This window comes from Gossypium hirsutum, chromosome D01 (assembly GCF_007990345.1).
Source record: "Gossypium hirsutum isolate 1008001.06 chromosome D01, Gossypium_hirsutum_v2.1, whole genome shotgun sequence".
Lineage (NCBI taxonomy): Eukaryota > Viridiplantae > Streptophyta > Magnoliopsida > Malvales > Malvaceae > Gossypium > Gossypium hirsutum.
In genome coordinates, this window is record NC_053437.1 from 62,180,817 (window position 1) to 62,206,478 (window position 25,662).

The window sequence follows — 25,662 nt, forward strand, 5'->3', positions numbered from 1 at the left end:
AGAAGTCAAATTACATTTTGCCATCTCCACTAAAAAATGGGCAAATTAGTCCATATACTTTAAATTAAAAAGTAAACTAGTCATTTTATTAAAAGTTTCATCCATTTCTACTTTTAAGCAATGATGTGACTAACAGAGCAACTAGATAGGATTATATGATGTGCCACGTGTACTTCACGCTTATATAGCTATTTTGTCACATCAATACATATTTAAAATTCAAAACTAAAAATAAATATGTATAATGATTGTTTTGACCCTTCAACTTTACAAAAAAATTTCATTTTAGCCATCCATTTAATTTTTTGCTTCTTTTAGCCCTTGAACTTGCATTTTTTTTTGTCAAATCACCCTAAAATGGATGGAAAAGTTAACATTTGTTAACTTTGCTGATCTGGCATACACATGAATTGCCATGTCGATGACATGTTAGCATTTCATTAATTTTTTATATTTTTATACTTTTTTATAATTTTAATGATTTTTAATTTTAAAAAATATTGTTTAAAAAATATTTTTATAACTTTTTTTAATTTTTTAAATTTCAAAAAAAATAATTAAATATTGGTGTGCCATCCATGTGGCAATCCATATGTATGCCACATATGCAAAGTAAAAAAAAAGTTAACTTTTTTATCCATTTTGGGTTAATTTGACAAAAAAAAAAGGAAATTTAAGGGCTAAAAAGGCAAAATTTTAAATGAAGAGCTAAAATGACTTTTTTTTGTAGAGTTAGAGGGTCAAATAAGTCATTATGCCAAATAAATATTTTTTAATAATTATTTAAAAACCACGTCATGGTGTCTAGGTCATCCTGGACATGATTTTTTTAAATAATTATAAAAATATTATAGAAAATTATTTAAAAACTATTAAAATTTAAGAAAATTATTTGATACACTATTACATGAAATTTTTTAGACTCCGCAAATAGGTTAAGGGTTTGACAAATGCATTATAGGGTGTAGTAAACAATAAAAAATTAATTACATAAATATAACTCTTGTCACACCCTCAATCTGCTTGTAGGATCTAAAAAACTCCACTGGCGATATATCAAATAATTACCCTAAAATTTATAAGAAATTATATTTTTTTAAAAGGAAAAAATACTTGGTACACTGCTAGTGTGATTTTTAATTTCACAAGGTTAGAGGATTTACAAGTAATTTATAAGGGTATAGTAAAATATTAAAATTAAATATTTAAAAAACATACACATGTCAATTTTTTAAAGTTGCTTGTGGAATAAAAAAAACATACTGCCAACGTACCAAATGCTCACTATTTTTAAAAGTATTAAAAAAAACATCCCAAATAAACTCAGGCAAATGGCTGTCCGGGTTCAAATGAGCCTAGGCAACTAATTGTCTAAGTTCATTTTGAAGTTGAGGGACAAAAATTCATGCTCTAAATATTTATTCATTTTATATAAAAATATAAAAATAATCATATAATTTATTTTGTAAAAAGAATAACATTTTAGTTCTTTTTAAATTGAGTTGATATCGATTAATTTATAATTCCAATTTAATTAAGGGTTTTATGTTTAGTATGGATATTTAAAATTTGTTTTAATATATTTTTTTTGTCTAACTATGGTTTTTCATTTTTAAATCTATTCTATTATTTTTAATTTTAAGAATTTAATTCATCTACTCTTCTTATTTAGTCCGGAGGTGTTCATAAGCTTTTAGTCCGAACCACAATTCTAAAATATTTCAAGCTTTGAAATTTACCTGCTAAAAAAACGCATATTACTATTTAAAAATATTCATAATTATATATTTTAATAATTAAATCTAAATAAAAATATTTAATTTAAATTTTAACCGATCTAATTCAAGTATAAAAAATGGTTGTTGAAAACCAACCCAAGTCAAGTTGGAAAATTCAATTTTGGGTGAAGTAACGTGTTTGGTATTCCACTGTTTTCTGTTGGAAAAAAAAAATAAGCTAGTGTAATAGATGCTTCAAAACTCTTTTTTTTCTTGTATGCATACGTCTCTAAGTCTCCTCTTGTGTAGGACTTTTGGTTTGGTTAATTTTAGTTTAGATTATATCACTTTTTAATTTGTTTGTACTGTAATTGGTTATTTGGAATAGTTTAACATTTGTGATTACTTAAACTTGTACTTGTAATTGTACCATACTTGTTACATTTAAAATAATAATAATAAGGACCAAATTGACACAAAATTATAAATAATAAGGGCTAAAAAATTGTTTTACCTTTTTTTATAACAACCAAATCAACAATTCTAATAGAAAAACTGACGGAGGAACCAAAATTTTTAAATAAAAAGAATATACAAACTTAACGTCTCAAAATTAAAGTATAAAAACTACGGTTGAAATGTTTAAATAAATATAAATATATTTTTTTCCTTTTATCTTATATTTCATTTGTAACTAAATTATTGTAATAATCAAATTCTATTTAATTTAAATAGCAATAATTTTACTTTCTTGAAAAACACTTTTATAACTATTATATTATATAATAAGCATATGGCGCAATTCATCCATAGTTAATAATTTTGTTCATTGATGAACCATTTGTTGTTCTTCAATATATTGAATATCCATCTCCTCCTTTTCTTATATATTGAGTAGCCATCTTTTCCTTCTAGTCTTTGTCGGATAATACTTAATGTTTTTAATTTATATTAATTAAATATATTCATAATTATGATTAATCAAAATTTAATTTATATAATTATCTAATACAGTTTACTATTTTTTTATATGAATTTAATTTAATGTTTCTTTTAATTTTTCATTATAATTTATCTCATCACCATGTTTGCATCCAAACATATATTTATTTGTGCTAATTTTAAGTCTACTATTACAATATTCAAACTCATCGTTATAATAAATAATCACAATGTCATCACTATTTTAATGTAACATCCTCAATCCGACCTAAACGTTAGGCTCAAATTCGGAAAATTACATTGGCCATCGAAATGCCCCAGTAAGCTATCGTAATTTTTAAAATAGTCATATTAAAACATTTGTTTATCTTAAAAGGGGGTGAGCAAAACTCGATTCGACTCGAAAAATCGAAAAAAAATTTGAATTTCCAGTTAAACAAATCGAGTTATTCGAATCAACTCGAATTTTTTTTTCGAATTTTGAATTTCCAGTTAAACGAATCGAGTTGAGTTCTCGAATTCGAATAACTCGAATAATTCGAATAATTCGAATATCAAACTATAATATTTTACATTTTTACCCAAAACTCCCAAACCTTTTTACTTTTCCCTCAAAACTTTTACTCCTTCCCACTTTCCCCTCAAAAATTTTACTCTCCTCCTCCCCTCCCAGCCCCCCAATCTACCCAAAATCCATTTCCCACCAAAATTTTATTCTCCCATTTATTTTTTCTCAAAATTTTATTCTCAAAACCCCTCAAAACCTTTTATTTTCCTCCAAAATTTTTACTCCCTCCCACTTTTCCCCTAAAACTTTTATTCCCTTCCCATCCCACCTCCCATCTATCCCAAACCCCCCCCCTCCAATTTTTTTTTAAATATTTTCCCTCCAAAATTTTACTCTCCCCTATTTACTTTCCCTCAAACTTTTATTCCCCAAAACTTTTTATTTTTCTCCTAAACTTTTACTTCTCACCCTTTACTCCCAAATAAAAAATCAAAATATCCAAAAAAATCACTAAACATAAATAGTAATAATTTTATTTATATCTACTATTTATATTATTAAATTAAATTTCACATTTTATATTATTTATATTATTGAATTGTTTAGTCATATTGAATATTTATATTAAAATTGAATCATTAATTGTGCCATAAAATATTCATGTTAAAATTTTATATTGGTATCAATTTCACATTTTATTTTTAAAATAACTTTTATTAAAAAATCATATTTTTACATTTAATATATTTTTTAATTCTAAAATACATAGTGACAAGAATCTAAAGATAATTAAAACAACTAAGCAAGCAAAGAAGCTAACCAGTATATAAAAAATTAATAAATAAATTATGAAGTGATGAAAGTTAATAAAAATTTTGATTAAGGTGGACAAATTTTATTACAATGGGTGACAATAGTTACAAGGACCCAAAATTATTTTTTAAAATTTAACTCGAACAAATATATTCGATTCGAATTCCATCTCACTCGACTCGATTCGAGAAAACTTCAAATAAAGTTAGGATGATAAAATGAGATTCGAAAACTCGATTAACTCGAAAATTTTCGATTCGATTCGATCGAATGCTCACCCCTACTTAAAAGAAAACTTAGCACATTTACAGAAAACTCACGAGTTAACCAAAACCAATTTAGTTTTTTTTTTTTTTTGTAACGGTGACAACTTTCAACTTTCAAAAACTTAGTTAATTTCCAAGTTATTTATTATTCAAAATTTACTTATAATCTAGCAACAGAAATGTGAAATTCAACTTTGTTTTAATTAAGTAGAATCAGGATAATTTTATGCATAATTAATTTTAAATTCATATATCAATATCCTAAATTCAAAATAATTACCATGCATGCTAAACAAGCCCAAAATCGAATTTCCATGCCACAATTCAAATAAAATAATACGGTTCCCAAAATAATTGAAATTTCAAATAGTAAATATAAAATACTTTTCAATAAAAAGATCAATCCGAGCCGAGTCCTCTGTATAACGAGTTCGCATCCTAACCTGGTGAGTTATCTATAAAGATGGAAATAAGAGGAGGAGTGAGCTTATGAAGCTCAGTGTGAGTTCAATTCCAAGAAAACCAAAGCAAACAATGGACAAATCCTACAAAATATCAACTCATAGAGTGACCACAGTTGAAGTAATTCGGAATTTCGGTATTTCGAATGAACTCATCACCATAATATCTCAATATTTACATCTATGCAAATGCTTATCAATGCAATGCAAATTCAATTTATCAGAAAGGTCCTAACCACCACTACACACCACAGTTGGAGTTCCCTAGAATTCCTTTACCTACACAGCACGTTATGGATAAACCACTAATCATTACAGACGAACTGCTAATGATAAGAATATTGGTGGATGAATCATTTTTCTGTGCAGATAAAAGCTACTAGTGCGTTTTAGATGAACCACTGGTTGTGCAGATAAACTGCTGACTAAAAATTGGTGGATGAACCATCCATGGGTGCAAAAAAACTGCTGACTAAAAATATCAGTGGATGAACCACCCATGGGTACAGATAAAGCTACTTAATACATTGTGGATGAACAACTAGTCGAGCAGATGACTATGACTAAAATACGTTATGAATAAACCACTAGTCGAGCAGATAAACTGCCGATTACTTCCTTTGTTCAAATTGTCCCACCCCATGCAATGCAACATGACATGTTATAACAGATCAATACGGCAGCAATAACATGCTTATAACAAATATATATACAATAGCAATTATCATGCTTATAACGAATTATGACAGTACCAATAAACTTACTTAACATGTATTTGGTTTAACGATAGTAGTAGGCATGTATGTCATGCAATTAGTAACACTGTGGTATGGAAAAAATTGTTAAATCATCAGAATTACAGTGACAGTAAACATGTAATATTTTCATATCATGCATATATAGTAATAATTCAGTCAATCAAATTCATTGGTTCCATTATTCATATTATTAGGGACTTAATTGAATGAAATAAAACACTAAAAATAGTTCAGGATCTATTCAAGGACTAAGACAAACAATTCATAAAATTTTGGTCAAAACTATAAAACAGAAGTCACACAGCCGTGTGGGATGCTATAGATAGTGTAGAGGGGTTACGGTCGTGTGGCTAGGCCGTGTAATAGACTGTGACCGTGTGACATATGCAAAAATTAACCTACAGTGGAAACATTGCCGTGTGGCAAGCCGTATGGAAAGGTCTTGGTCGTGTGGCTCATAAACTAGCCTAGGGTTTCCAGGGCACATGGCTGTGTGAGAGGTCGTATGGTCTACATGCCCGTGTGGCTCTAAACCTACACACCATTTGCCTAGATTTACTTGTAAAAGAACACACACTTTTCGCTGGGGGTTCAATCGATGCTCCTCACACTAAGTTTTGGTTTGATTCACCTAAATCAGGTCCTTCAAATGATATTTATACACGAGTTAATGATTAATTTTCAAGATTTTAACAAGGTTGTCAAAAGTTTCAACAAGATCTATGAAAGATTGATTAGATTGAATGAATGGTTAGTTTCAATTAGAAATACTACTAAAATTTAGGATCTAAACTTTAGAACGAAATGTACTTATCGTTTCTTGGAAAAGGTCAAGGTGCTATTGATGGAAATTACAAAACCGATAGAAAAACGTTTGAATGAAGGTTGATTTGATTCGAGGAAGAAAATACTCAATAACTCAAAAATAGAAATATGATGCAATTTGAGAGAAAAGAGGAGGAAAAGAAAAGAATAAGAAAATAAATAGAAGATGTAGAGGAATTTTACTAAAGTTATGAAAAGGATAGTTATTCTAGTCAAATTAGGAGTAGGAAGGACTAAATAGCTAGGGTTTGTAAACCTTAGGGACGGCAAGAGTAGTTTACTTAAAAATTTGAACGAAATTAAAATGGAATGGAAGGGGAAATGTGTGGCTTGGACTTGAGTAAATAGGAAGGGAACTAGCAAGCTAACCATTAGGCCTAAGGCCTATTTCTTATTTAACTTTTACTCATTAGTTCTCAAAATAAAAGAAAAAGAAATGGGATGAATAGAGTTTGAACTTAAGACTTTTAAAATGAATGCAATATCACTTAACCATTAAGCTTATATCTTATTTATTATTTATTCATTATGATTAATCCCCTATATTTCGAGATGTGACATTTAATCTCACTCAAGTCAATTTCATCGCCCATCCTAAAGGAGCCCGAGTTAGGTAAATAAGCTATTAAAAATATTTTTTTTGTATCTTTCATATCTATTTTACAATCCATGTTCGGGGTTCATGGTTGTCCCTCTCAACAATGTTGTCTTTAATGTTTGAATCTGCATTCTCTTTTTAAGAGTGTGATGTGTCTTACTATTGCATCCAACACTTATAGGTAGCTATTGAAAATAATAATATGAAATGAACTCGGACACGCCATGAAAACAACATCAGAAAATAATTAAAGCACAAAGTGAAAATAACATGAATTGACACAAATACACAAATGCCATAATTTTCCTTAAAATAATTCAATTAAAAAGAATTTTGATATGAAAAATAAAAATAAAGTTTATCTTATACATGAAATTGAATTAAATTAAAAAATATCTTATGTATTTTAATTATCGTATTTTTACCAAGTCATGTCTTGTTATTGTATGATGGTGTTTGTGTCATGTTGTAGGGATAATTTCAAATTGATTCGAATGGATTTTTTGGATTTCTTCAACCATTCAAGAAAATTTAATTCGGATCTTGTTTATTTCATATTAATTTTGAGTTAATAATTTTTAACTTGTTTTCATGTAGAGCCGATATACATAACATTGCCACAAATTTGAGTTTCATCCAAATTCAAAAGCTCATTTATTAATTAAGACATGTTACGATTCATTTATTTAATTCTAAGGCAAGGTGTTTTGGAGTTGTCAAATATATGGATGAAGCATTAAACCCTAAAACCCCATTGCAAAAGGCAGCATCTAGTCAGCAATACAGTCTTCCATCAGACCCTTTTTCCATGTTTGATTATTGATACTATAGGCTCCATCGACTGGCAAGTTGACACCACTCACATATTTGGCCTCATCGCTAGCTAGAAACAGGGCAGCCTGCGCAATATCTTCTGCTTCGAGTATGGTCCCTTTCAACACTCCGTTTCTCAAAATTATCTCTTCTACCTTTCTCTTATCCGATGTCTTTAACGTTTTAAACAACATAGGAGTCGCAATGCCGTGAGGTGAGATGCAATTGACTCGTATCCCATACTCCCCTAACTCCCCGCTCAAGCTCTTAGCCAATCCCACCACAGCATGCTTTGATGTGATGTAGGCATGAGGAACGCCAACGTAAAGCAATGAAGCGACGCTAGCGGTGAAGAGAATGCACCCCTTTTGGGCCGGAACCATCACTCGAGCAGCATGCTTGGCACCCAAGAAACCACCAACCACATTGACATCAAGGACCTTCCTAAAGTTATCTCCTTCTGAAGCAATGGCTCTCAACTCATCCTCCCCTGCAATACCGGCATTATTGAACATGATATCAAGCTTATCATACCTAAAGACCGCTAAGTCCACGGCGTTTTGGACATCGGTTTCGCACGTCACATCACAATGGATGTAGCTGATGATATCTGGGTTCCGAGCTCTTTGCAGAGAGATTGACCTAATTCATCTTGGATATCAGCAATAAGAACCTTGGCTCCATGCTTGAGAAACAGCCTAGCTGTGCTCTCTCCTATGCCTCTTGCACCACCAGTTATCAATGCTACCTTGCCTTCTAACCTGCATTAAAGCGAAGATGGGGTTCATTACGATGGATTTTGGCCATTTGGGTCCCTCCGTGCAATACAATTTCTCAATTTTTTTCGTGTTTTTCTTTCTTATAAGAAGTAGGGATACATGTTCCGAGATCAAATTGAAACCCGTGTTAATTGAACTTAAACATAAATTCTTTGTCTCAATCACTGTGAATATATTTGAATAGCATTTGGCTCGTATATACATATTGATTATGGATAAAAAAAACCAATTAGATCGAAATCTTTCTACATAAAACATATATATTATTAGGGAATGATTCACTTATATTGGATTAAAACTTAAGTAGTTTTACACATTTCGGTAACTTTTTATATGCTAATATTTTAACAATCCAGCCATCATATTTCATACTACAATCATGTAAATCATGCATATCAAGTTTGACATAAATTAAAAAAAATTAACTATTCGTTTTTTGTGAAAAGATTTAACCATTAAATATATATTAATATAAAAATATTTTAGATCAATATATTAGAAATATTGGACTAATTCAAAAATTTACATGCATAACAAATATAATTATTTTTATAAATTTAACGGTTGGATCATCAAAATATTTATAGTATAAAAATATAAAAAATGGTGTAAAAATAGTTTAATTTTATATGGTGTAGATGGATCCATCTCCTATTAATAATATATACACAAACAATGATATATATTAAACAAATTTAAAGTTAAAATTGAATTAAGTAATTAATGATATAAGAAAAATAGTATCAACACGACTTAAAGATATCAACGTATCAAAATTTATATGAAATAAACGGTGCAAGGCCTACAAAGTTATATTTGTGCAATATATAAATTGATAAATTATACATTGTGAAAGGATTAAAAAAAAACTTTTTTAAGTTAAAAAATATCAGAAGAAAATTGAAATTTTTGAAGGTAATACGAGGCGGAAGGGTTGAGGCCCCAACCCAAGGGCAGCAACAGCAAGGGGATTGGTTGGGCACAGCTCTCTTAAAACGAGAAATTCAATTTTTGATTTAAATTGTATTTTAGCCGCTAAAAATAATAATTTTTATTTAATTTTTTAAAAATTATAAAGATATTGTTAGGATAATTACTGTCATTGGCCCAAAATTCGAATGGATTTGAGCCAGATCCTAATGAGCTCACCGGATGAGCTCGAAGACCAAGCTCACAGGTCGAGCTCGCTCTCCTACCAGGTTACATGTGCATAAGACTGTATAAACAAATGTTGAGTCTAGAGTAGGAAGTGTTAATATGCATGAAGCCTACTTAGCATGTCAAGTCAATGAACAGTTTCCATATAATATAAATATGCAGACAACACTACCTAGAGGAGATAGAGAAAAACACTCAACATTTGGGAGTTGAGATTTTGGCCAGATCCTAATGAGCTCGCAGGATGAGCTCGTAGACCAAGCTCATAGGTCGAGCTTGCTCTCCTGCAAGGTTACACGTGCATAATACTGTATAAACACGTGTTGAATCTAGAGTAGGATATGTGTCTGTATGCATGAAGTCTACCTAACATGTCATATCAATGAACAGTATCTATATCATATAAATATACAGATACCACTACTGAAAGGAGACAGAAAAAACACTCAACAAGTGTAAACTATTAAAATTATGAAATTATATTATAGCCCTCATTAAATTCTACAACTTAACTCCGTGCTCCTAAAAATTTATTCTAAATTCGCATTTGTTTCTACCATAATTTTTATAGATTAGAACTCAAAGCTAAATACTTGTTAAATTCATATCTTAACCCTTTGCGAATATATTCAAGATCTCATTAGCTAATATTTATATCTAATAATTACAGATTTTGTTAATTTGAAGTAAAAACAAAAAAAAAAAAAGAAACTTTAGATTATATGATTTTTCAGTAAGTCCAATTTCTTTTCATCACTTTAACGCATTAGATGGAAATGTTTCCTTTCAAAAATAATATATTAATGAAATAGATAAAGTATAATTTTCAAAAAAGAAATCATGTTTGAACATTTGATTCAATAAAATATTATATATTATATTGATAAAAATAAGATTTAGAATCGAAAAAGGAAATTAAAAACAGATGTTACCTCTTGGCTACCGAAGACTGAGCAGGACTACTCATCATATATAACTCTCAACAAAAGAACCCTTTTTTTAATGTGTAAACTCCATTGTTATGATATCATCTCTTTATAGTTGCAAAGTGACCAATTATACATTAACTTTCACGTGTGTACAGTTTAAAATTTAGTTCGTAAGCTTCCAAGCACAAACTCGAGATAATGTTCAATAATTGAGGCAATTCTTTTAAAGTCAATTTTTAATATAAAAAATTTACCTCTAATTTTATACATACAATTTTTATTTGAATTAATTTTCACAAATCATTATTATAATTATCAGTATAAAATTATTTTACGTTTACATATTACATACACAAGTAATTATATTTATTTAATATATAAAATAAATTGATGTTGTTTTTTTACCCAAATAATATAAAATAATAAAATAAATACTGAAATAGGATAGCACCACCTTTTTTACGTATCTAGGCAAAATGAATAGTTCACCATCGGTGCCGTCTGAGCAATCAGCAACACCCCTTTCCCCTACCACCACTAATTGCTTCAATAATGAATTTTTTTTAAAAAAATTTTGGGTACTGTCTGAGCAATAGGCAATACTAATATTTTATACCAAAAAATACACGGTATTTTTATATTGGTAAAACGGAAAAAATATATTTTTTATTGGTGCAGCCAACGTATCAAGCAGTACTCTAATATTTTTATCATGAAATATATTTTTTAAGCTTTAAAAAAAGTTGAAATTTTATTGGTTATTGGAATCCGGACCCATCAATCTCAACTTTAGAGTGAGTTTGGATGGACGGTGGGGTACGATGCGTTTAGCTTACTTTTTGTCTCACGTTATAGTATCATTACAGTTTCTAATCTCACCACTACCATTATTTTTACACTAATATTAGGTAAATGCACCGTCCACTCAAATTCACATTTAATAAAAATTATTATAATAATTATATTATTATTAATTATTATTATTATTATTATAAAAGGGGGTCTCCCCAACCCCCAACAGATATCACTCTAAAGAAAAAAAAAATCAGAAGCTGCTGCTGAAGGTCCCCCGCAAATCGAAAGATATATTTAATTTTTTTTTAGTTCAGTAATAAGGTATGTTATTTTATTAAAAGGTTAATACTAAAAAGAAAGATATGTTTTATTTTTTTAGTATAATTAATTATATTAGTAGTAATTTAGTATTAATGTATATTATTTGTGTTAAATGATTAATGCTAATTATTTTGCATATTTGATTTTTTATATATTACAAATATTTGGATGGTCCAAAAAAACATATATGTATTTCTTTTCTATAGTATAATTATTAATACTTTAGAATTGTGTTAAAATTTTATTTTTTTTCTGTAATAATATGTTAACTTTGAAAATAATTAGAATAATTAGAATATTTGTAATTGTATATTTTTTTTAAATAGAGCGGTTGTAATACCCAATTTATGCCCGGCCCATATTCATAAAAAAACAAATAATAAAATAAAATAGAAAAAATAAATGTCCAGTTTTGTTACAATAGCAGATCCAATTAATTTACCCAAACTCAAAATACAACAAACTTATTAAGCCCCAAATTAACCTGAAATACAAACCCAACACCAGCCCAATGGCCCAAATCTCAACCCAATACCTAAACTTAGACCCGATTCTGAGCCCAGAACATAAGCAGAAACCCTAGCAGTTTCTGAAACAACCTTAGCCGCCGCAGCAAAGCCAGGCCTCCTCCTCGCGCATGTTGTGTCCGCACGCGTGTAGCGCCTCCGCGCCAAATCCACGCGAGCCTCCGTACACTCTAGCTGGCCTCCGTACCTGCAACAAATAAAAGTAGACAAAACAACAGCAAAGGGTAGCAAGAAAATACAGTAAATAGTGAAGATTTTTCTGTAATTTTCTTTTGATTTCATTCTGTATTTTCCCCTATAAAAAGCCATTTTCCAGAATTTGTGAAGGGTTACACACACACACACAAAAAAAAATACAACAGCAGAAAATCAAAGAGTTTGGAAGGTGATCTTTTCTTTTCTTTCTTATTCGGTTTTTCATTACCGCTTTCTTCTTTTTTTATTTTTTAATCTTGTACAAAAAAGGGTAAAAAGGGTCTTACCTGGTAACGCCTTCAGATCCGCGCCAAGAGGAGCTAAAAAGCCCCTAGGGGTGCAGCTCCAACCACCGTTGACGGTGTAATCGCGGCGAGGATCGACGAAGTCCCTGACGGCGCTGAAGGCTAGGGTCGAAACCCTAGCAGAAGAAACAAGAAGAAATTCTTTTTTAAAAACAAGGCTACTAATGTTTTTTTTAGAAAATTTTGTTTAAATAATAATACCATACGACGCCGTTCTAGGCTAGGGTTCCTAGCATCCAAATGACGCTGTTTAGGCAACAACCCGAGGACCCGACCCAGATGCGGCTAGATCCGCGTGTCCTGGCATGGAGAGGGATATTTGCGCGATCGATCCATATTTTTGATGTTTTTTTAAATCGTTTTTTTATTCTTTTCAATTGAGCGCCATATTTTGCTTTTGTTTCGTTTTGGTCCAATGTTTCGTCTTGTTTCATTTAATTATTTAGTATTCCTTTATTTTTAATACCATTATTTTAAATCTAATGTTATTTTACAATTAAATTTTTATCTAATATTGTTTCATGTTTTATATATATATATATTAATGTTTCAAGTTTTTTTTTAAATTTTAGGTATTATTACTTTATTTAAAAATTCTATAATATATCATTATTAATAGTATAAATTTATCACATATCTTATTTTTTTAGATTTATCATGTATCCTTATTTCGAAACTCAATGTATATTGGTATTATTTAAATTTATCACTTTATATATATTTTAGGTTTTATATTTTTTTTAATCCTACTTTATTATATATTTTATTTATTTCAAATTATTATTATATATATTATTTATATCAAGTTGTTCGCTCTATAGCTATTACTTATTTAAATTAATATGTGTACTAGTATGATTATAAATTTTGATTTTCTTCTAAAAATGTATTTAAAAACTGTTACTTATATAGTGTCTATTTTATTAACTTTATTTTGAATCTGTTATGAATTCATATGAATTTATTTTAAAATTTTGTGCTTGTAATTTGTTGATTATCATTTCTTCTCTTGTCTTTTAATATGTATTTTAGGGTTGATTGTTAATGCTTATGATTTTTGAATGTTGATATTTGTGTTTGCATGATGTGTGTTGGATAATATGGCCCACATATGTATTATATTATTTATTCATATTTATTGGTTATTGATGATTATTAGTACATACTTTAGCTTATTGCTTCGTATTGAAAATTATTATTCCATCGCGCTCCATTCGTTCAAAAGATTGTGTTTGATATGGCTTAAGTTTAGAAATCAAATTTTCAAAATAACACGATACTCAAAATTTGGAATCCTCGAGAGAATGGAACCCTAATGTATTGGGTTCCATTTTTCCTCGTTGAATCTAAATAATTAAAAATTTTCTTCAATCAAAACACATAAACCAAAAACTCATTCTCGAGAATTCGATACGGCGTGTCCTAATGTATTGGATGTGGCATGTCGTTTTCTCAAAATGAAGATTTTTAAAAAAATAATAAGGGCGATATTCAATGCTCGGAATTTTGAGAAATTGTGCCCTAACATATTGGGTTTCGATTTTTCATCTGACTTAAAGCAATTGAATATCCTTTTTAAACTTCACCACACAAGTTTTGAAAATCAAAAGACAAACTTATTCTCGAGGACTAAAAATGTCGTGCCCTAATGTATTGGGTGTGTCATTTTATTACTCTGAGACAAGGAGGTCTTTGGCATCCACATCGATTTATCCACGCATCTTTTATAAAATTAACATTAATAAAAAGAGAAGGATCGTATTTTAAAGTCTTTTCAAATGCTCGACACTAAGACATTAAATAATCAACTCGGTACCAATTTTTGGGCGTCACGAGGGTGCTAACCCTTCCTTGTGCGTAACCGACTCCCGAACCTATTTTCTCAAAACTCGCAGACCTAAAATTATTTTCAAGGTGACCCGATCACACCTCAATAAAAGATCGGTGGCGACTCTCATTTCTATTTTTAAAAGTCGATCCCCGTTTTTCAAATCAAACAAAAAAATGGTTTCGACAGCTTGGCGACATCGCTGGGGACCATTTAGAGAGTCAAGCTGTAAAATTGATTGTCTTTTTGTCTTATTGTCAAAAATTAAAAATTTGATTTGAAAAATTACGATCCTCTTTGCATTTGTTTGTATGATTACTGTAAATTGAGTTTTAATATCTTCGCATCATATTGCATAAAGGCTATTCTGGTCTTACCCCTTTAAGTGGGAGTGAGAAGCTACTCCTTCGTGAGGTTTTCACCTCCGTGCAGGATAGTGGATTGCTTCCGGGATACATCCGTACCTATGTCTTCATGAGATTTTCATCTCCGTGCAGCCATAGGGAAATGTATTCCTCTGAACCGAACTCAGTCCGTATGAGCCTATAATGGGTAAGGATCATGGAATCTGCTGGTTTGAGTACTTCAACTTTAGAACCGAGCTGCATGTAGAAAAACCTAGGAGCCCATCCTTGATCGTACTGCGGAAACCCTAGCGACTGCCCCGATAGGTGTTTGATTCTTTTTTTTACTTACTTAAAGTTTCGTTTTTTGTTGTACTAACTTATGGTTTTTTTATGTTTGCATGTCATTTCATATTCAAAAGAGTGTCGATTCAGGTTCGATTACTAAATTAGAAAGCTTGGCATGGAGAATGGATTTCTTGATAAAGTAGAGGACAATGCTGTTGTCCGTGTGTGGTTAGAGAAAACACAATCAGAGAAAGGAGATAGTCTAGCCGGGGGGTACACGTCGGAGTTATGGGACTACACCCGTATTAGTGTAACGCAAAATTGCCTTCAAGAATTAAAGGTAATATGGGACCATTGGAATGACGACACTAAGCAGTTGTTCAACTCTAGTTATGGGGATTTGTCGTATCTACTCATTATTAAGGTAGACGTACATTTGTTCCAAGCCATCGCTCAGTTTTGGAACCTTGCGTATGATTGTTTTACCTTTGGAAGGGTTGATTTGGTGCCCACTATAGAAGAATATACAGCTTTGCTATATTGTCCAAAGATCCAAGTTGATAAAGTCTACTCTAGAGCTGTTAATGTTCCAACCTTTATAAAGAAGTTGATGAACATCACTGGAATGAGTGAGCAGTAGGTCACAGCATGGATCAAGCAGAAGGGGGAAAGCAAATGTATCCCTTGGAAAAGCCTACAAGAGCTGATTTTGGGGCACCCTGATGCGAGGAAAAGGGTTGATGCCTTTGCTCTGAGCATTTATGGGCTAGTAATTTTCCCTAAGACACTAGGGCACGTAGATAAGGCGACCTCAGATCTCTTTGACCGACTTGATAAGAGGGTTACACCAGTTTCGGCAATTTTGGCAGAAACCTTCAGGTTATTAAATGCATGTCGAAAGGCTGGTGAAGGCAGATTCATTGGGTGTGTGAAGCTTCTACTGGCATGGTTCCACAGTCATTTTTGGAAAATTGATAAGGCTTCGTATTGAGTCTTTTCTAAAAATTATTCGACGTTAAAAAAGATAGCAGCTACACCAAGGAGAGATGACATCTCGGAAGAGAAATGGTTGGTCATTCTTCAAAATCTTCATGAGGAGGACGTCAAGTGGAGAGCCCCATGTTGCTTCCGGATGAAATCTTGTACCGATGTGGTAATTTTGATTGGGTCCTGTTACTTGGAATCTGGGACGCTGTTGGTTATGCTCCATTGATGGTGCTAAACAGTACAGGTCAAGGCAGTTTATACTTGCAACCTAAGGCTTAGCTGAGTTCGAATTCTCGTATAAAGACAATGGCTATAAAAAGAAGATTTGAGAGATAACCAGTGCATGAGACCAAACTCGACGGATGAAGAGATTAGTCGTAGGCCCGATGACGACTCCTGAATATAATGAATGGTGGGTTAGAAGAATCAATGATAACATCCCAAGGCCAAGTCAATGAGATAGTCAGTCAATAGAAGAACATTTGCGGGTTGTTCCCTCTGAATTGGAAATTATGAAGCAAGATTTTGAGAAAAGGAATACAGAGATCGAAAAGAAGATCGAGCAGTTGGAAGAAGAAAAAATACATTTGGGATTAGATGTGGATGTTCAAAAGTTAGAGACTGAGAAATTAAGAAAAGGAAAGAACAAGACTGAGGAAGACTTGGACAGTTTGAAGACAGACTACAAGAAGTTGAGGTTATCAATAAGAACTGCTGGGCTAGGGAAAACTCTAGAATAATGGCGTTAAGAGATTCGGGAAGAAAATATCAAGGCTGATGGATGGGAAAAGAAATTCCGAGAGGTTCAGACGTGAAATGGAGCTTTAGAAAAGAGTTTGTCAGAAAGCCAAAAGGAAAAATGTGAACTAAAAGATAGAGTAGCTGAGTTGGAAAGATCTCTTCATCAGTATCGAAGTCGAAATTCTGTGATGGAATTAAGGGCGAGCTTGGGCAAGATCGAAGAAATGAAAGGAAGAATAGAAGAGTTGGAATCGGCATTGCGAAGTTGTCAGATCCAGACTGAGTACTTGGAAACCAACGAAAGTCGTCAGAATGAGTAACTTCACCATCTTCAGAATCAAGTTGAAAATAGAGATCGTATCATGGGAGAAGCCGTGGTTCAGATCCGGGAGGTAACTGATCACCTGCAGACTTTGGCGGTACAAGCCGATGCACTGAACATAAAGTATGAGCTGGAATCAACTCGAGGACAGGAATTAGCTTCATTACTTAGGAAAATTAAAGTTCTGAGCATTGGGGCTAAAGCATATATGTAACCTGTTTTATGTAAAAAAATTTGTTTTCTAGTAAAAGTTTTCTCAATGAAATTGAATCAGAATCGATGCCTCTTTGCATTCATGCATTGCATTACATTGCATCATATGCATTAAGGTCCACCGAAAGACCCTAATTGGTTAAAATCATTATAGTTAATCTGGAAACCAACAAAAACTCATCAACCAAGCACCGCTACGGTACCTGTGCAAAATCAAAAATTATGGATCAATGATTGAAAAAGTTGGAGCGACTTCAAAAGGAAATGCAAGATCAGTTACAGATGCAAATGAAGGAGCAATTGGAAAAAAATCAACATGACATGACAGAAAGGATGCTAGAGTCTCAAAAGGACATGATGACTGAGTTGACGCAATTACTAAAAGGAATAAATAAGGGGAAAAGTCCTATGATTAATGATGATGAAGACAAGAATGGACCCACCTATCCTCCAGGCTTTACACCTCCGTATGCACAGGTTCAGACTGAGGTGCATCCGCGTAGATCCTCTATTTCAATAAGGCCTCAACGGTTTCAAATCGATATTCCAATACCGATGAACTCTCAAGCTGGATCAGGTTCTAACCCTAGTGAGAACCCGATTAATCTTACTGTCCCGGACTTCGATGAAGTAGCTGAGAAGGATAAAGAAAAGGAAGAATTACCAAAACAGTTTGAGGAGAAATGGGAATGGATTGAAGAGAAGTTTAAGGCAATAGAAAACATTGAAAGTTATCGTGGAATAGATGCAAAAGATCTGAGTCTGGTCCCGAATTTAGTGCTCCCATATAAGTTCAAAGTGCCAGAATTTGAGAAGTATAGTGGGACCAGTTGCCCTGAAGCCCATATTACAATGTTCTGTAGAAGAATGACTAGGTACATTAACAATGATCAGCTATTACTACATTGTTTTCAGGATAGCCTCATTGGGGTGGTGCCTAAATGGTATAACCAGTTGAGCCGAACTAAAATCAGCACTTGGAAGGATTTAGCGCAAGCTTTTATGAGACAGTACAGTCATGTATCTGAAATAATGCCTGATAGAATCACTTTGCAGAACTTGGAAAAGAAATCAAACGAAAGTTCTAGACAGTACGCACAGAGGTGGAGAGAGATTGCAGTTCAAGTTCAGCCACCACTTTTGGAAAAAGAAATGACGATGCTTTTCATCAACACATTAAAGGCGCCGTTTATCACGCACATGTTAGGAAGTGCCTCAAAGAGTTTCTCAGATATAATCATGAATGACGAAATGATTGAACATGCTATTAAAAGTGGAAAAATAGATGGTGGGGAGAATAATCGAAGATCAGCTCCAAAGAAAAGAGAAGGTGAAGTAAATAATGTGAACGCATATAGTAAATCAATTACAGTGAATCAACCAAGGAAGATGGTTGCTAATCAACAAGGCTCATCAAAACAAGAGTCGGGAATGAGGCAAAATACTGAGAAGCCCTAGTTCACTCCCATTCCAATGACATATAAAGAGCTGTATCAAAATTTATTTAATGCACATGTTGTTGCTCCTCGTTACTTGAATCCTCTACAACCCCCATATCCAAAATGGTATGACACAACGCACAATGTGACTATCATGCGGGAATTTCAGGGCATTCAATAGAAAATTGTACCGATTTCAAGAAGGTAGTAGAAGGACTTATTAAATTGGGTGTTGTCAAATTTGATGACTCACTCAGCACAGAAGGTCCATTGCCCAATCATGATGATAAGGGAGTGAATATGTTGAGCGAAGGTACGGGAGAATAAGTCAAGACTGACATTGCTGAAGTAAAAACTCCATTGAAATGGGTCTGAAAAGAAATGGTAAAAAGAGGGTTAGTTATTTCAGGTTTTGAAGAAGGGTATGAGATGGGAAATTATTATGAATTCCACCATAAAACAGGGCACGAAATCCCAGAATGTGAAGGATTCAGGGCTTTGGTTCAAAGCATGATAGATAACAAAGAGATGAGGTTCTATGAAGATGCGGAAGAAAGGAGGAGCGTATGCGCGACAGAGTCGGGAACAAGGACTCCAAAAATAAATCATCTTGTAGTCATTATCTCACGCCCTAGGAGTAATGAGGCTAGGGTTCAGGTAACACCAAAAATTGTAATCGTGAAACCGTCAAGTTTCACATATAAGGATGACAAAATGGTCCCGTGGAGTTACGGATGCAATGTGACAATCCCAGGAAAAGAAGTTAAGGGTAATATGGTAAAAGAATATCAGGAAATAGGTTCTTATACACATAATGGGAAGCGTTATGACACTCAAGCAGAATTTCCAAGAGAAAAGACTCCGATGGTAGAACAGAGGAAAGTGAAGGCGGCAAAATCTGAGCCATTGGTTAATGAACCAATAAAAGAAGAAGAAGCAAATGAATTCTTGAAGTTCTTGAAACATAGCGAATACAGTGTTGTGGAGCAACTGCATAAACAGCTAGCCCGTATTTTAGTATTAGCTTTACTCTTAAGCCTAGAAGTACATTGAAATGTACTGATAAAGGTACTAAATGAAACATATGTGGCCAATGACATTTCAATCAATAAGTTGGATCGGTTGATCAATAATATAAGTGCTGACAATTTTATTTTCCTCAATGATGATGAAATATCGCCTGGAGGTAGGGGTTCTACTAAATCTCTACACATTACTACCCGATGTCGGGGGGACACATTACCGGGGTTTTGATCGATAATGGATCCACACTGAACGTATTGCCTTTGTCCACTCTTAATCGACTACCTGTGGACAGTTCACATATGAAAGCCTGCCAGAATATAGTAAGGGCATTTGATGGAATGGAAAGATGGGTTATAGGAAGAATTGAAATACCATTAAGGATTGGCCCAACTACTTATGAGGTGGACTTTCTAGTAATGGATATTAAGCCTTCCTACAACTGTTTATTGGGAAGACCATGGATACATTCTGTAGGGGCAGCACCTTCATCATTACATCAGAAGGTGAAGCTAATATCATAGGGTCGATTGGTAACAATAAGTGCGGATGAGGATATAATTGCGATGGTAACGGGTGATACACCTTATGTAAAGACCAATGATGAGGCAGTGGAATGTTCTTTCCGGTCTTTAGAATTTGTGAACGCAACGTTTATCGCTGAAGGAAACATAACTCTGGTACCAAAGATATCCAAGACTACCGAGATGGGTCTACAGTTGATGGTAGGAAGAGGAGCTTTGCCAAGGAAAGGATTGGGAAAATACCTTCAAGGAAGGATTGAAGCACCCATGCTGAGGGGAAAGTTTGATCGCTTTGGCCTAGGTTACAAGCCAGATATGAAACAAAAGAGGAAAGAAGCAGAGAAAAGACAGGAGAGAAGAAGGGCACGTTTGAGCGGAGAGGAAATCAAGTAGGAGCCTTTGACCTTTCCCCACATATCTAAATCCTTTGTGTCGGGTGGGTTTATTTACCCTGAGCAAGGGGTGTCCAGAAGGGAAAGCATTAAAGAAATGTTGGAAAATGTTCACATCAATGCTATAGAGACAATGGAAAGAAGGACCTTGCTGGAGATTTGCCCTTACGAACCTGGGAATGAGGTAAACAATTGGACTGCGAAAGAAATACCTGTAGTCTTTAGAGCTTATTCAAAGTAATGTTCAAAACATTCTTGTTTTTTTTAGGCTAAGAATGATAAGAAATCCTTTGTGAAATAGGCTTAAGTCTGAATATCATTAATCTAATAAAATACATCTTTGCATTCATTTCGAGCAATTATTCTTTTATTCTTTCCAGGCAAGTAAATATTTTCCATTTGATTGATTGTCTTCCAAATGATTTTTTTCATTATATTTATAACTTGATTGTACAAATAATTGTTCATAAATTTATATATTTTTGTATATTCTTTGGTGTATCCCCATAGGTCCTCAGATATCAATGACATGAGTGATGCTGTTTCAAACACGGAATCTCTTTTTGAGCAAGACATGTGTTTGGAAGGATCTCATGACTTTAAAAATGACGAAGACTGTGGTGTATCTCCGGACTTGTTGAGAATGGTGGAACAAGAGGATAAACAAATCCTACCTCATAAGGAATCATTAGAAATTGTGAGCTTAGATGAAGGAAAAGATGTGAAAATTGGAACTGATATCACCGCAAAGACAAAACATGACCTCATCGAGTTACTCCGAGAGTTCAAAGATGTTTTCGCATGGTCATACCAGGATATGTCAGGGCTAAATACTAGCATTGTGGTACATCGTTTCCCTATAAAAGAAGATTGTAAACCAGTTCAGCAGAAGCTCAGAAGAATGAAACCTGATATTGTGTTGAAAATAAAAGAGGAGGTCAAAAAGTAGTTCGATGTTGGATTCTTACAAGAGGTCAAGTATTTAGAATGGGTAGAAAACATCGTCCCTGTTCCCAAAAAGGATGGAAAGGTACGAATGTGCGTGGATTATAGGGACTTGAACAAGGCTAGTCCAAAAGGCAATTTTTCGTTGCCACACATTGATACTTTGGTAGATAACACAGCTGGCTACTCATTATTTTCTTTCATGGACGTCTTTTCTAGATACAATCAAATAAAGATGCATCTTGAAGATATGGTAAAAACCACATTCATTACCCTATGGGGAACATTTTGTTACAAAGTAATGCCCTTTGGATTGAAGAACGCAGGAGCAACGTATCAAAGGGCAATGGTCACCCTGTTTCATGACATGATGCATAAAGAAATTGAGATCTATGTTGATGATATGATTGCAAAATCTATAACTGATGAAGATCATCTCCGAGTCTTGAGGAAATTATTCTTAAGATTGAGAAAATTTCAGCTCAAGCTTAACCCAACAAAATGCATATTTGGAGCTAGATCAGGAAAGTTGTTAAGCTTCATAGTCAGTAGGAAGGGGATTGAGATTGACCCGGATAAAGTTAAAGCAATACGAGATCTGCCTCCTCCAAGCACTCAGAAAGAGGTCCGAGGTTTCCTAGGATGGTTGAACTACATTGCTCGGTTCATTTCACAATTGACTGAGAAATGTGATCTAGTATTTCGTCTTCTAAAGAAACATAATCCGGGAGAATTGGATGAGGAATGTCAGAAAGCTTTTGACAAGATAAAGCATACTTGGCTAATGCTCCAATACTATCACCGCCTAGTCCAGATAGGCCATTGATATTATATCTAACGGTGTTTGACAATTCCATAGGATACGTCTTGGGCCAACATGACAAAACAGGAAAGAAAGAAAGAGCAATATACTATCTCAGCAAGAAATTCACTGATTGTGAAATGAGGTACTCGTCCATTGAAAATTTGTGTTGTGCTTTAATTTGGACAACTCGAAGACTAAGGCAATACATGTTGTATCATACGACTTGGCTGATTTCAAAGTTGGATCCTTTAAAGTACATGATGGAATCAACTATTTTAAATGGGAGAATGGCTAGATGGCAAATTCTGCTCTCTGAATTTGACATAGTATATGTAAGTTAGAAAGCTATAAAAGGAAGTGCAATAGCTGATTTTCTAACCAGCAGAGCCTTGGAAGACTATGAGTCTTTGAACTTCGATTTTCCAAATGAGGACTTAATGTATGTGGCAAACACTGAAGAAAACCCTCGAATAGACCACATATAGAAGCTAAATTTCGATGAAGCTTCAAATGCTATAGGTAATGGAATTGAGGCAGTCTTGGTATCCCCAAGTGGAGATCATTATCCTGTCGCTAGCAAGTTGGACTTCGATTGCACAAATAATATGGCAGAATATGAAGCATATATTATGGGTATTCGTGCGGCCATTGAACGTAAAATCAAAGTGCTAAAAGTGTATGGAGATTCCGTATTGGTGATATACCAACTCAAAGGAGAATGGGAAACCAAAGACCCTAAGTTGATCAGTTATAAAGCGCTGGTTCTTGAATTGATTGACGAGTTTGATGACATTACTTTCTGTTATCTCCCACGAGACGAAAACCAGATGGTTGACGCACTGGCTACTCTAGCCTCGATGATTAAGGTGAACAAATTAGAAATTATGAAGCCTATTCATATGAGCATATATGAAGTTCTGGCTCATTGCTACAATATTGAAGATGAGGGAAAAGATGATCACCCTTGGTATCAGAGTATACTACAATATGTGAAAAATCGAAAATACCCTGATCAAGCGACAGAAATTGACAAGAGAACACTGGGAAGAATAGCCATTGAATATGTCTTAGATGGGGAAGTGTTGTACAAGAGAGGGAAAGATCAAGTGCTGTTAAGATGTGTAGATGCCGTGGAGGCTAGAAAGATCCTAGAAGAAGTCCATGAGGGCATTTGCGGAACCCATGCAAATGGCTTTACAATGGCCAGACAGATCATGAGATTTGGATACTATTGGTCTACTATGGAAGGGGATTGCATTAGCTATGCCAAGAAGTGTCATAAATGTCAAATTTACGGAGATAAGATACGTGTACCTCCCTCACCTCTGCACGTTATGACTGCTCCGTGGCCATTCTCCATGTGAGGCATGGATGTCATTGGGCCAATATCACCGAAGGCTTCGAATGGGCATCGTTTCATCTTTCTGGTCATTGATTACTTTACCAAATGGGTGGAAGCTGCTTCATATGCAAATGTCACGAAATTGGCGGTTAGTAAATTCTTGAAAAAGGAGATCATTTGTCGATATGGAATGCATGAAAGAATCATATCTGAAAATGCGTTGAATTTGAATAATAACAAAATAGCAGAGGTTTATAGTCAGTTCAAGATCAGTCACCATAACTCGTCGCCGTATCGCCCAAAAATGAATGGTGCAGTGGAGGCAGCCAATAAGAACATTAAGAGAATTGTAGGGAAAATGACTGAAACCTACAATGATTGGCATGAAAAGCTATCATTTGCTCTCTTAGCTTACCGAACATCTATTAGGACCTTTACTGGGGCAACACCATTTTCTCTAATTTATGGGATGAAAGCCGTTTTACCCATTGAAGTGGAGATTCCTTCTCTTCGGGTATTAGCTGAATTGAAATTGGATGAAGCAGAATGGGTACAGTCTCGATACGACCAGTTGAACTTAATCAAAGGGAAAAGGTTAAAAGCCATCCAACATGGTCATATGTATCAAAAACGGATGATGCGAGCCTATAACAAAAAGGTTCGTCCCAGAGAATTCCACGAAGGGGATCTGGTGTTGAAGAAAATTCTTCCTATACAAAAAGACTTTAGAGGAAAATGGATGCCAAATTGAGAGGGTCATTATGTCGTAAAGAAGGCCTTTTCTGGTGGAGCTTTGATTCTAAGTGAGATGGATGGAAAAAACTTGTCAAATCCTATAAACTCAGACTCAGTCAAGAAATATTTCACTTGATGGAAAGGGACCAAAGTGAAAACCCGCAAAGGGCGCTTTGATTCCTAAGAAAAAAGAAAAAAATGATGATGAAAAATGAAAAAAGTAAAAATGGAGAGGCTAAGGAGAAAACCCGCAAAGGGCACCTTAGGCCAAAGGGGATTTGAGTTGAAAACCCGAAAAGGGCTGCTCAAATATTGATCAGAATGGGGCATGAAGTGATCAGCGCAACACGAATCTTCGGGCATATGGTAACCTTGTTATACCTGAATCAACAAGGAAAGGTAGGCGACATCTTGGGGCATCGACAAAGCACTGTAGATCTCCTAAACATATGTCAAACTCAAAATGGTCTTCAGAAAGTTTGTTAAGAGAAGTTCAAGCTGCGATAGCTGGGGCACCCAATTCTCCTATTACTTATATTGAATTTGTTGTTCTTGGAATACTTTTTTCTTTTCCAAGATATATGTTCCCAATCAATTTCTTTATTATCCTTCTTAACTATTTGTGATAATTTATTCATTTTGAGCTATGCCCAGAACCAACTTTATTCTTATGCATTGTTATGACCATTTTTGCAAGCATGTTGCATTGGAATAATGATTAATGGACTAATAAAACTTTCACAAAGGAAGTTTTGCATATTACTTTGAAAAGTTTCTAAATAATATAGGAACCTGAAACAGGACTATTGTTTAGAACACACCTAGTTTAAAGGTTGGAAATTTGAGAAGGAAGAGTTTAAATTTGGACTTTCTCTTTGGATTTTGTTGTCAAATGCATTGATTGAACAAAATGATAGGATGTCGGGTTAATGACAAAGCTTAAATAAACAAGCAAACAATAATCATCAGGCAAGAGAAAGAGGTTACCTCGGAGAAGAGAGCCTTCATTTGCACATAAGTCTT

General features: G+C 33.6%; 1 pseudogene; it reads right to left on the reverse strand.

The window, feature by feature from the left end:
* Positions 1 to 7,519: 7,519 nt before the first annotated feature.
* Positions 7,520 to 10,624, reverse strand: LOC107928160 (momilactone A synthase-like; annotated as a pseudogene).
* Between the last annotated feature and the right edge of the window lie 15,038 nt (positions 10,625 to 25,662).